Source organism: Bufo bufo, chromosome 6 (assembly GCF_905171765.1).
Source record: "Bufo bufo chromosome 6, aBufBuf1.1, whole genome shotgun sequence".
NCBI classification, from domain to species: Eukaryota; Metazoa; Chordata; class Amphibia; order Anura; family Bufonidae; genus Bufo; species Bufo bufo.
Window position 1 is genome coordinate 299929883 of NC_053394.1, and position 11914 is coordinate 299941796.

The following is an 11914-nucleotide window of genomic DNA, read 5'->3' on the forward strand; positions in this document are numbered from 1 at the left end:
CTGCCAGGCAGCAGGGGGCAGTCATGTACACAGTTCGTAGTATATTCTAACTTGAAGCGTCCCCATCACCATGGGAACGCCTCTGTGTTAGAATATACTGTCGGATATGAGTTTCACGATCTAACTCAAATCCGATGGTATATTCTAACATAGAGGCGTTCCCATGGTGATGGGGACGCTTCAAGTTAAAATATACCATCGGATTGGAGAAAACTCAGATCCTATGGTATATTAACTCCTGACTTTACATTGAAAGTCAATGGGGGACGGATCCGTTTGAAATTGCACCATATTGTGTCAACGTCAAACGGATCCGTTCACATTGACTTGCATTGTAATAAGTTAGGACGGATCCGTTTGGCAAAAATCAAGGAAGACCCACAGACGAAAAAACGGTTACGGATCACGGACCAACGGAACCCCATTTTGCGGACCATGAAAATATACTGTCGTGTGCATGAGGCCTAAGAATGGAGGACCTGGGAGCTTCTGTTGGCTAATCCATCTTTTCTTTAGTGTGACTATATATAACAGTAGATCCCAGAGAGCTCCAGCAGGTCGGATGCTCCTGATTTGCCTATATGCCAGAATAAAGAACAGACAGACAGGAATTCATGTCCTGCGGAGCCCCTCCATCCAGCCTCTTCGGGCAAATCACGTACAGCTACATCATTATGCATGTAGGAACAGACTGCCGGGGTTCAGTGTCCGGCACAGCAGATACCACCATCTGTGCCGCCTAGAATCATGTCATACATTAGGCGCTATGGGAGAGATTTAGCAGAACTGGTGCAAAGGAAAACTGTCTCAGTCGCCCATAGCAACCAATCAGATTCCTCCTTTAATTTTCCAAAGGGACTGTGAAAAATGAAATGTGCAATCTGATGCTGGGGCAACTAAGCCGGTTTTTCTTTGCACCAGTTTTGATAGGTCTCCCCCTATGTGTAGTACAGTATGTCCTGGCACAATGAGACGAAGCAGACAGCAGTGAGGAAGCTAGATGGGCACATATGGTTATCTACATTAGGCTACTTTCACATCTGCGCTTTCCCTTCCCACTATTGAGATCCGTCATAGGATCTCAATACCGGGGAAAACGCTTCCGTTTTGTCCCCATTCATTGTCAATGGGGGCAAAACTGAACTGAATTAAACATAGTGCCGCAGAATACATTCCTTTCTGTTTGGTTGTGTCCCCATCGAGGACAGAATAACTCTGCAAGCAACGTTTTTCTGTCCGTGATGTGGTGCGGAGCAAGACGGATCCAACATGACTCACAATGTAAGTCAATGGGAACGGATCCGTTTTCTCGGACACAATCTGGCACAATAGAAAATGGATCCGTCTTGGCTATTTTAAAGATAATACAACTGGATCGGTTCAAAACGGATGCAGACGGTTGTAATATCATGACGAAAGCGTTTTTGTTGAACCCTGACGGATCCAGCAAAAACGCTGGTGTGAAAGTAGCCTAATGTGTAAGAGCCAGTACATAGAACATGCTTCCCAGCTGTCTAGTTATGGACGCTGAGAGCAGAACTTCAACTCCCAGCATGCTTTGCATTACTGTGTCCTTACAGTGTGGGTCATGGAGCCCCTCCCTCAGGAGTCACACATCCCCAGACATTGTGCAGCAGCGGAAAAGTCATTTTATGTGATGGATTGTCTGCTGGGATGGTTCAGCGCGTCCAGGAGCTGGCAGTCTAATAGCGTTAACCCTGCAGCATTGCCAAAGCTGACCTCATCCCAATGCTGTGACAGCAAGAGGCGGGATGACACATACAGAATAAGTGCACCGAGCCAGGAGAGTTATCTGCGACTGCGCAGTGCTACTGATCAATAATTGTCCGCAGTACAGTTTGGCCTCTTGCCAGTGATATAACTGCATTGTATGGAAGACGTAGAGAGAGTTGGCTTCTCTGCAAACCGTAAAAGTGTTACCTTCATTAGAGAGTAACTAAACTTGTTTTTTACCATTTTCTTCTAAGCTGTTCTGAATAGCCCAAAAGTCATCTTTGTAATATACTTTATTAATTAATTACAGTATGCTGTTTGCCATCATAAAAAAGTACCCAAAGTCCTGGATTTTACCGCTTTCTTCTGGTACAGTCAGGCTTGTCAGTACTGTACTGGTGTGGCTGCCGTGGAGAACGCTGCACATGCCCCTCAAGCATGGCTTCATTCTGGCACAGAACATCAGTACCCAGGATTAAGCTGAGCAGGCTCCTGCTTGTGCCCACTCCTCGCAGCTCAAGGCTCTCTATAGCACATCAGTACAGAAGCCCGCAACTGCAAGGAGTGGGCACAGGCAGGAGCAGCGATGTGTGCTCCGTCCTGTGCAGCGTTCTCCACGGCAGCCAGCTAAATCCGCACACCAGTACAGTACTGACAAGCCAGCGCTGTACCAGCATGATGATTTTAAGGCCTCATGCACACGATCGTGTGCCAGCCATGCTTGTCCTGCAGATTGCAAATTGTGGTCCACCATCTGCAGGCGTGAACCCATTCAGTTGAATGGGGTCCACGATCCACATCCGACGGTCCGCACCACACTGCAAAAAAGTAGTGCATGTCTGGGCATCTCTGGGATGTGCTGGAAAAACAAGTCAGATCCATGGAGGCCACACCTGGCAATTTACAGGACTAAGGCTACATGCACACGACCGTAAGCCATCCATAATTATTTTTTTGCAAATCCATTGTAACAATGCCTAAAACGGACAAGAATAGGACATGTTCTATTTTTTTTTGAGGGGCTACGGAATAGACATACTGATGTGGATCCGGATTTTTTGCGGACCCATTGAAATTGGTCTGCATCATATCTGTAAAAGAAACGGAACGGACACGGAAACAAACAACGTTCGTGTGCATGAGGCCTAAGGGAGGGTTCACATCTCCATTTCATTTTCCTTTCTTCTGATCCGTCAGAGGAAAAAAAATAATAAAAATAAACGGATCCTTTGCATCTGTTTTAGCTATTTCCATCTGAGATCCATTTCCTCAGATGGAAAAAAAAAGTCCTGCATGGAGGAAATTTTTTTAGTTTAAAAAAATGGATCTCAGATGGAAATGGCTCAAATGGATGATAAATGTGCATAACGGATGCACAGGATGCATTTTTTTTTCCTGTTCTTCTGGCGGATCAGAAGAATGGAAAATTAAACGGAGATGTGAACCTCGCTTAAAGAAGTTGTCTCAGTTCAGCAAATGGCATTTGTCATGTAGAGAAAGTTAATACAAGGCACTTACTAATGTATTTTGATTATCTATATTGCTTCCTTGACTCATTTTTCCATCACATTTATACACTGCTCGTTTCCATGGTTACTACGACCACCTTGTAATCCATCAGCAGTCGTGCACACACTATAAGAAAAGACCCTTTTTCCTATAGTGTGTGCACGACCACCGCCGCTGGATTACAGGGTGGTCGTAGTAACCCCTGGAAACGAGCAGTGTATAAATGTGATGGAAAAATGAGTCAAGGAAACAATATGGACAATCACAATACATTAGTAAGTGCCTTGTAGTAACTTTCTCTACATGACAAATGCCATTTGCTGAAGTGAGACAACCCGGGCCCTTGAATCGGGTTGTCCAGGTTTTTCTTTTTTTCCAATTTCCCCCACACCTAGCGGTACCTGTGAAGGCAGCTATACTTACCTGCTCCCCGATGCTCCTTTATGGTTCTCTTGTTCCTGGGCTCTCTTCACTGGACTTCCAGTCCTCAATCTCTGTACAAATGGGGCCACATGTGAGCTGCAGCCAGAGGTGGATTGGCCAAAGACCTTACAGGGAAATTTCAAGGTGGGCCGATACACAGGGGGCCACCCAAGCCCTCCTCTCTGCAGCTGACCAGGTACATAATAAATGCTGTGAGAATCAGGTACTCATGTACCCGGCCAGCGGCCGCACATTCCCTCCTGAATTTAACTGCTGTGGCCCACATCCTAAGCCCCCTGCTCGATATATTAATCAGAGACAACTGGAGGAGGAAGACAGAACAATGGCAGCTATTGATGGCCACCACGGAGGGACAGCTTTTGGGGCAGTATATTGTGCTGCACTGTGGTATATGGTTCTGATGGGACGGTATTTTGCACTATGGTATTGCTGACCCTACCTACTTGTGTTGCCGCTTTCTGTCATTCTGGACCTGCCTACAACATGGGTCCACTTAGTTTTATTTCCAGGACCACTTTAAGTTCCCAGTCTGCCCCTGGTTGCAGACCATGACATGAACCCAAGCTCAACATCATCAGTACAGGGCCGGACTGGGGATAAAAACCAGCCCTGGAAAAAGTTGCATACCAGCCCCACAGCTTTGCGTCATTATTTACTTGTTTATAATAGGGGAAAGCATTAATTTTAAAACACGTGTGTAAACACGAATATGAACTTTGCCCCACGATAGCTCTTTTGTAGAACCCCCATTGTTCATATTATCACAGTGTTTTCCCAACCAGGATGCCTCCAACTGTTGCAAAACTACAACTCTCAGCATGCTCAGACAGTGTTTTACCACGCCCTTTAACCCGCCCCTTTTTTGTTGGCCACCAATTTAATGATTGTTGCATGCAACATTTTACTTGACCAGCTATTTTAGATATTCTACGGCAGTCCTGTTACAATGCCCCCCAATGAGCCTTTCGAACAAATAATAAAAATATTTATAAAATCTCACCCCTGCAAAAAAATAAAAAATAAATCTGCAATGTAAAATCGATAATAAAGATCAACTACAAACAAACATATTTCACATAAAAACTTACAGTTACTTGGCCCTTGGGGATCTCGGACGCCACTTCAACACTTTGGCTGGGGGGCTCGGCGGAGCTGATGTTGTGCTTTATCCTAATGAGAAAGATTTCATAATAAGGATTTGGAGAAGGGGCAGAGGAATAGCAGAGCAGGGAGAGGCTGTACTGCTACTAGGGGGTCATACCATGGGGAAGTAATAAAGCCCACCATAATGCCCCCCTCCCCAGTAGAAATAATTCTCCTTATAATGTGCAAAACATACCCCTTTGTAATGCCCCCAGTTGAGCTAATGTTCCCATAATGTGCCAGTATAAAATACCCCTTCTCAGTGCCCCGTAGATGACCCCATAGTGCTCCTCTCCCCCCTTCCCCATAGTACCCACCATAATGTGTCCCAGTATAAAATGCCCCTATACAGAGCCCCCATATAAAATACCCCTTTTTAGCCTCAGTAGATGCCCCTATAGTGCCACCCAATAATCTGCCAGTAATAAGTGCCCCAATATATGCCCCCAATCATGTGCCAGTAAGATGTGCCCCCATAGATGCCCCCAATCATGTGCCAGTAGCCAGAGCCCCCCCAATCTTGTGCCAGTAGCCAGAGTGTCCCCCCATCATGTGCCAGTAGCCCCCCTTATCATGTGCCAGTAGCCCCCCCCTTTCATGTGCCAGTAGCCCCCCTTATCATGTGCCAGCTCAGTAGTCCCCCTTATGTGCCAGTAGCCCCCCTTATCATGTGCCAGCCCAGTAGTCCCCCTTATCATGTGCCAGCCCAGTAGTCCCCCCCTTATCATGTGCCAGCCCAGTAGTTCCCCCTTATGTGCCAGCACAGTAGTCCCCCCTTATAATGTGCCAGCCCAGTAGTCCCCCCTTATCATGTGCCAGCCCAGTAGTCCCCCCTTATCATGTGCCAGCCCAGTAGTCCCCCCTTATCATGTGCCAGCCTAGTAGTCCCCCACTTATCATGTGCCAGCCCAGTAGTCCCCCCTTATCATGTGCCAGCCCAGTAGTCCCTCCCTTATCATGTGCCAGCCCAGTAGTCCCCCCCTTATCATGTGCCAGCCCAGTAGTCCCCCCTTATCATGTGCCAGCCCAGTAGTCCCCCCTTATCATGTGCCAGCCCAGTAGTCCCCCCTTATCATGTGCCAGCCCAGTAGTCCCCCCCTTATGTGCCAGCCCAGTAGTCCCCCCCTTATCATGTGCCAGCCCAGTAGTCCCCCCTTATCATGTGCCAGCCCAGTAGTCCCCCCTTATCATGTGCCAGCCCAGTAGTCCCCCCCTTATGTGCCAGCCCAGTAGTCCCCCCCTTATCATGTGCCAGCCCAGTAGTCCCCCCTTATCATGTGCCAGCCCAGTAGTCCCCCCCTTATCATGTGCCAGCCCAGTAGTCCCTCCCTTATCATGTGCCAGCCCAGTAGTCCCCCCTTATTATGTGCCAGCCCAGTAGTCCCCCCTTATCATGTGCCAGCCCAGTAGTCCCCCCCTTATCATGTGCCAGCCCAGTAGTCCCCCCCTTATCATGTGCCAGCCCAGTAGTCCCCCCTTATTATGTGCCAGCCCAGTAGTCCCCCCTTATCATGTGCCAGTATTGTACCTATATAAAAAAAACAAAAAACACTTATACTTACCTCCAGCGATGCGATGCAGGCCTTTTCCGGCCTGTGTCCTTCGCTATACGGCTCAGGCAGCGCGATGACATCATCGTGCCGCCTGCACCAGCCTCTGATAGGCTGCCAGCACTAGGCCGGCAGCCTATCAGAGGAACAGGAGGGGGCACACCTCTCCCTCCCCTGCCGCAGCACAGGCATCTGTATTGTCCTGAGGACGGCGATACAGATGACTATGGAGATGAGCGCTTCCACAATGGAAGTGCTCATCTCCTGCTGCTGTGCCCTGCCGCCGGCCGCCCCCACTTGCCACCAGGGCCGCGGCCTTGCGGCACTCAGGCCTGCCGGCCTACCGGGAAATTTCCCGGTATCCCGGCAGGCCAGTCCGGCCCTGCATCAGTACTGGGTCACATGCCGCTTGGAGACATGTCACCGCTGAGGCCAGTCATTTGCTGCAGTGGCATATATGTGACCTTGTAGAAGTTGATGGGTGGGGACTTTGCCAATAAAATTGCAATAAAATTGATCTCGTTAATTAGGTCTAGCCTTAGGCTACATGCACACGACCGTATGTGTTTTGCGGTCCGCAAATTGCGGATCCGCAAAAAAGACAGATGACGTTCCGTATGGCATCCGTTTTTTTTTTTGCTGATCCCTTTTTTTTGCGGATCCATTGTAATAATGCCTATCCTTGACCGCAAACTAGTAAAAAATAGGACATGCACTATTTTTTTGCGGACAGCACGCGGTGTGCTGTCCGCGTTTTTTGCGGACCGATTGAAATGAATGGGCCCGCATCCTATCCGCAAAAGAAACGGGTCGGACACGGAAACAAAATATAGTCGTGTGCATGAGGCCTTAGCCTTACAAATAAGGCCTCATTCAGACGGCTGCATATATTTTGGCCTATGTTATGCTGTACAGTATAGACCCTTATTCTGCACCATATATTTCTGTGTGGCCCAGATTTACTAATCTGCACCAGATTTATCACAGGGGCCCAGGACCGGTAAATGTGGTGCAGGAACTGACTGACTCTATACAATTATTGGTTGGCCTACTTGGAGACAGATTTTTACACCAGAGACGCACGAGTGAGTTCAATGTGATGAACTTGCAGCGTGTGTGTCAGTAAGGCCTCATTCACACGTCAGTGTTTTCCCATCAGTAATTGTGAGCCAAAACCAGGATTGGAGCCTCCACAGACAAAGTATAAGGATAAGATCTGCACCTGTTCTGTGTTTAGAGCGGCACCTGGTTTAGGCTGAAAATCTCTGATGGAAATCACTGACTGAACACTGATGTGTGAATGAGGCTTAAGAGGTCCTGTCCTGACCTAGCTCCTCTCGACAGGATCGCACAGCATTAGGCCTCATGCACACAAACGTTGTTTGGGTTCGCATCCGAGCTGCATTTTTTGCGGCTCGGATGCAGACCCATTCGCTTCAATAGGGCCGCAAAAGATGCAGACAGCACACCGTGTGCTGTCCTCCTCCGTTCCTCGGGCCGCAAAAAAAATAGAACATGTTCTATTCTTGTCTATATCACAGACAAGGATAGGACTGGTCTATTGAGGACCAAACCTTTCTTTCCACAAGAGGTGGAGAGCACAGGGCCGGTATCCATGTTTCGTGGGCCGCAAAAAAAACAGTACAACCTGATTTATAATGCTGTGTAAGGGCTGTATTACATTAAAAGATCAGGCAGATGATTGTCGGTAGAGATAGCACTGTTTTATTAGGGGCCGGCGCTTTGAAAATGCAGAATGCACACAGCCGGTATCCATGTTTTGTGGACATGAGTCCTTATACAATAGATTTCAGGATTTACACAGCATTATAAATCAGTATAAGAGCTCATGCACACAACCGTTGGGTGTTTTTGTGGGCCACAAATTTGCTGATCTGCAAACACACTGCCGGCCTTTAACCCCCTTAGTGACCACTAATACGCCTTTTTACTGACGTAAACATAGGGGGTTTTAGCTAAACAGAATGAATGGGGATTGCGGACAAAAATAGGACATGTTCAGCATATACGGACACGGATTACACATGGAGTCATTTCCGTTTTTGTGGCCCCATTGAAGTGAAATGTGACGCATTGAACTCGCTCGGTTGTGTCTCTCCTAATTCTATCTGAAAGTTAAGCTGGGCTTCCAGGTTAATATGTCTGTTTCATCCAGTAATTAGGCTGATAATCAGAAGCGCTCATCGGCCAATAGTGATGTGAACAGAAGGTAGGTATTGGCACATCCACAGAAACAGCAGGGTATCAATGGGAGCGCTGTGAACTAGGAATCCAATTTATTCACGAGTTGCAGACTCCACCCTCCCCCATGCCGCTGATTGACAACTTGACAACTTTTTCCATAGACCTCATTCACGCCTTTAAAAGTCATCCAGATCTCCATTAAGTCTAGGGCCTCTTTCACATGGGGCGTCATGGATTTGGACCGGATAAGATGCGGGTGCGTCGCGGGACAATGCGTGATTTTTCCGCGCGAGTGCAAAACATTTTAATGCTTTTTGCACGCGCGTGAGAAAAATCAGCATGTTTGGGTTGGGTTAGGTGTTGTGTAGATTTTATTATTTTCCCTTATAACATGGTTATAAGGGAAAGTAATAGCATTCTTAATACAGAATGCTTAGTAAAATAGGGATTGAGGGGTTAAATTTTTTTTTTTTTACTCACCTTAATCCACTTCCCGGCTTCTCTACTTTCTTCTTCTTTGAGGAAAAGGACCTGTGGTGACGTCACTGCGCTCAGCACATGATCCATCACCATGGTGATGGATCATGTGATGAGCGCAGTGACGTTACCACAGGTCCTTTTCCTCAAAGAAGACAGAAGAGAATCCGGGCTGCTGGAACAAGTTAATTAAGGAGAGTTAAAAAAAAAATCCCTATTTTACTAAGCATTCTGTATTAAGAATGCTATTATTTTCCCTTATAACCATGTTATAAGAGAAAATAATAATGATCGGGTCTTCATCCCGATAATCTCCTAGCAACCATGCGTGAAAATCGCACCACATCCGCACTTGCTTGAGATTTTCACGCAGCCCCATTCACTTCTATGGGGCCTGCGTTGAACGTGAAAAACACACAAAATAGAGCATACTGCGATTTTCACGCAACGCACAAGTGATGCGTGAAAATCACCGCTCATGTGCACAGCCCCATAGAAATGAATGGGTCCGGATTCAGTGCGGGTGCAATGCGTTCCCCTCACGCATTGCACTCGCGCAGAAATCTCGCCTGTGTGAAAGAGGCCTAAGGATACATGTGGCTGCAGGCCGTGGTGATATTGACTCCATCCATTCTTACTTTCTGCACTTTCACATGTGACCAAAAATCTGAATGAGGGTTGCCGAAATCCATGCACTTCCCACCAAAACATCCCCATTCAGATGGGTGGAACTGATACATTTCTGCCACAAAATCTGACGTGTGTGAATTAATCATTATACGGTCTCTGCTCTGCCTGATGTGATGGAGTGGTCCCAAGTAAGAATCCCCCCCCCCCCCCCCCCCCCCTATCTAGTAAAGGTCATATCTTTTAATGGGCATTGGGCACCTTATTTAACACCTTAGTACCAAGCCTGAAAAGGGGTATTCAAAGATTTTAAAATTGATGGTCATTGATATCAGATTGGCGGGGGTCTGAGACCGGTCACCACAGCTGATCGTCAGTAGCTCCAGTGCCGGAGGTTGGTGTTGTCTTTACACAGCTTCGTCTATTTTGTAGAGGACGTTGGTGGCTACTGCTTCTCCTGAAGTAAATGGAAGCAGCGCTGTACTAACCAGCACCATCCCACTACTCAGTGGACAGAGCTCTGTAGTTCTGAAGGTACTCAGGAACAACTGATCAGATATGGATAGCCTGTCCTGAGGGTAGGCAATCAATATTGAAATGCTGGAATACCCCTTTAAAGAGTTTATCCGGGAATTTGATATTAATAGCCTATTTTCAGGATAGGTTATCAGTATCAGATCTGTCAGGCACCCCCGCTAATCAGCTGTTTAAAAGACATCACTGTACATTGGTCATGTGGCCTAGGGGCAGCTCAGTCCCATTCAAGTGAATGGGACTGAGCTGAAACACCAAGCACAGCCACTATACAATGTACGGCACTGTGCTCGGTAAACCGTGAGGAGGCCAGAGCGCTCACTGGTGAGGGCATCAGTCTCTTCTAGCAGCTGATCAGTGGGGGTGCCAGGAGTTGGATCCCCACAATCTGATACTGTGCTCCGTACAGCATTAGAACAAAGTTTTATGCAAATTGACTTCGGATGTTTCATCCAAAGTCGATTCGCTCAGCCCTACTCATGGTAGGTCACCAATATCTTTTCCTTCATAACCTGCAGGGACCTTTAACACCTGCAGGGAGTGAAATAAAAATTGTGGCTATAAACTATAATACAAGACAAAACTGTTACGAGGGAAATATTCCCCAAAACAAGTTTTCCAGTTTTATTGTTACAAAAGAAAAAAATTTGAAGGAAATTAAGGTTCTCAATGCTCAAAACATAACAAGCCTGTAACTTATCCCACAACCCTCCCTTAAACACTGTGATCTAACCTGGAAAATACTGAAATTTAAATCGCCCCAAGCTTTATTTACAAAGACAAAAAAAAAAAAAAAAAGGACAATTTCTCCCAAGACATTACTCATTTTAAAATATTTACACAGAAACAAAATATTTTACACATTAGAAAAAAAAAATTGAACTGTGAGAAAGGTGAAGAGTTTGTGAAAATGTAAACTGTTTTTGCACTGTGAGGACAGAGTTCAGGCAACACCTCGATCTCTTGAGATCAATGCAATGCAGGCCCCGCTGGCAGAGAACGGCAGGCGACGGTTCCTTTCACAGTGCTCCTGTCGTGCAGGTGGGAAGCAGCCATGGTTGTCGCTTTCTTGAACGGACAATTTTTAGGTAAAGACCACTTCAGATCATTTGCCCATTACATATTGGAGAGGAGTTTTTATCTTCTTTGTTGTAGGCCAAGGGACTTCCTTCTTCGGCTAGTAATCATTTTCTACATTCAAGCATAGAAGCAGCCATTTTGTACTCATGCTGGTTTAACGCCATCAAACCGATTTGCGTCTATCGGTTTCTCCCTTGGGTTTAAAGAAAAGGTTTCCAAAAAGGATCCCTCGAGCTGGGACTCTGATGTGACTTTATAAAAAAAAAAAAAATTGATTGACTGGATACCAGCCCTTTAAATACAAAATGGCTGTCCCCACTAGATGCATGCGCACAACATGAAAAAGCAATTCTGACAGCTAAAGACCACTGCTCATTTGACTTGAAATTGCAGGGAACCAAAGGTGGAAATATACTGACTGTATAAGACAAAGAGATGGGAGACATTTCATACTATTCTATACATATAAAGCAGGGGAGATAAGTACTCAAAATATATGCCACAGATCACAGGTAGAGGGAGCTGTTCTATAAGGGGACAATAGGCCAGGAGGAAGAGTACTGCAGAGAAATGGAGAAGTAGCAGTAATAGGAATACCAATCTGATCTGTT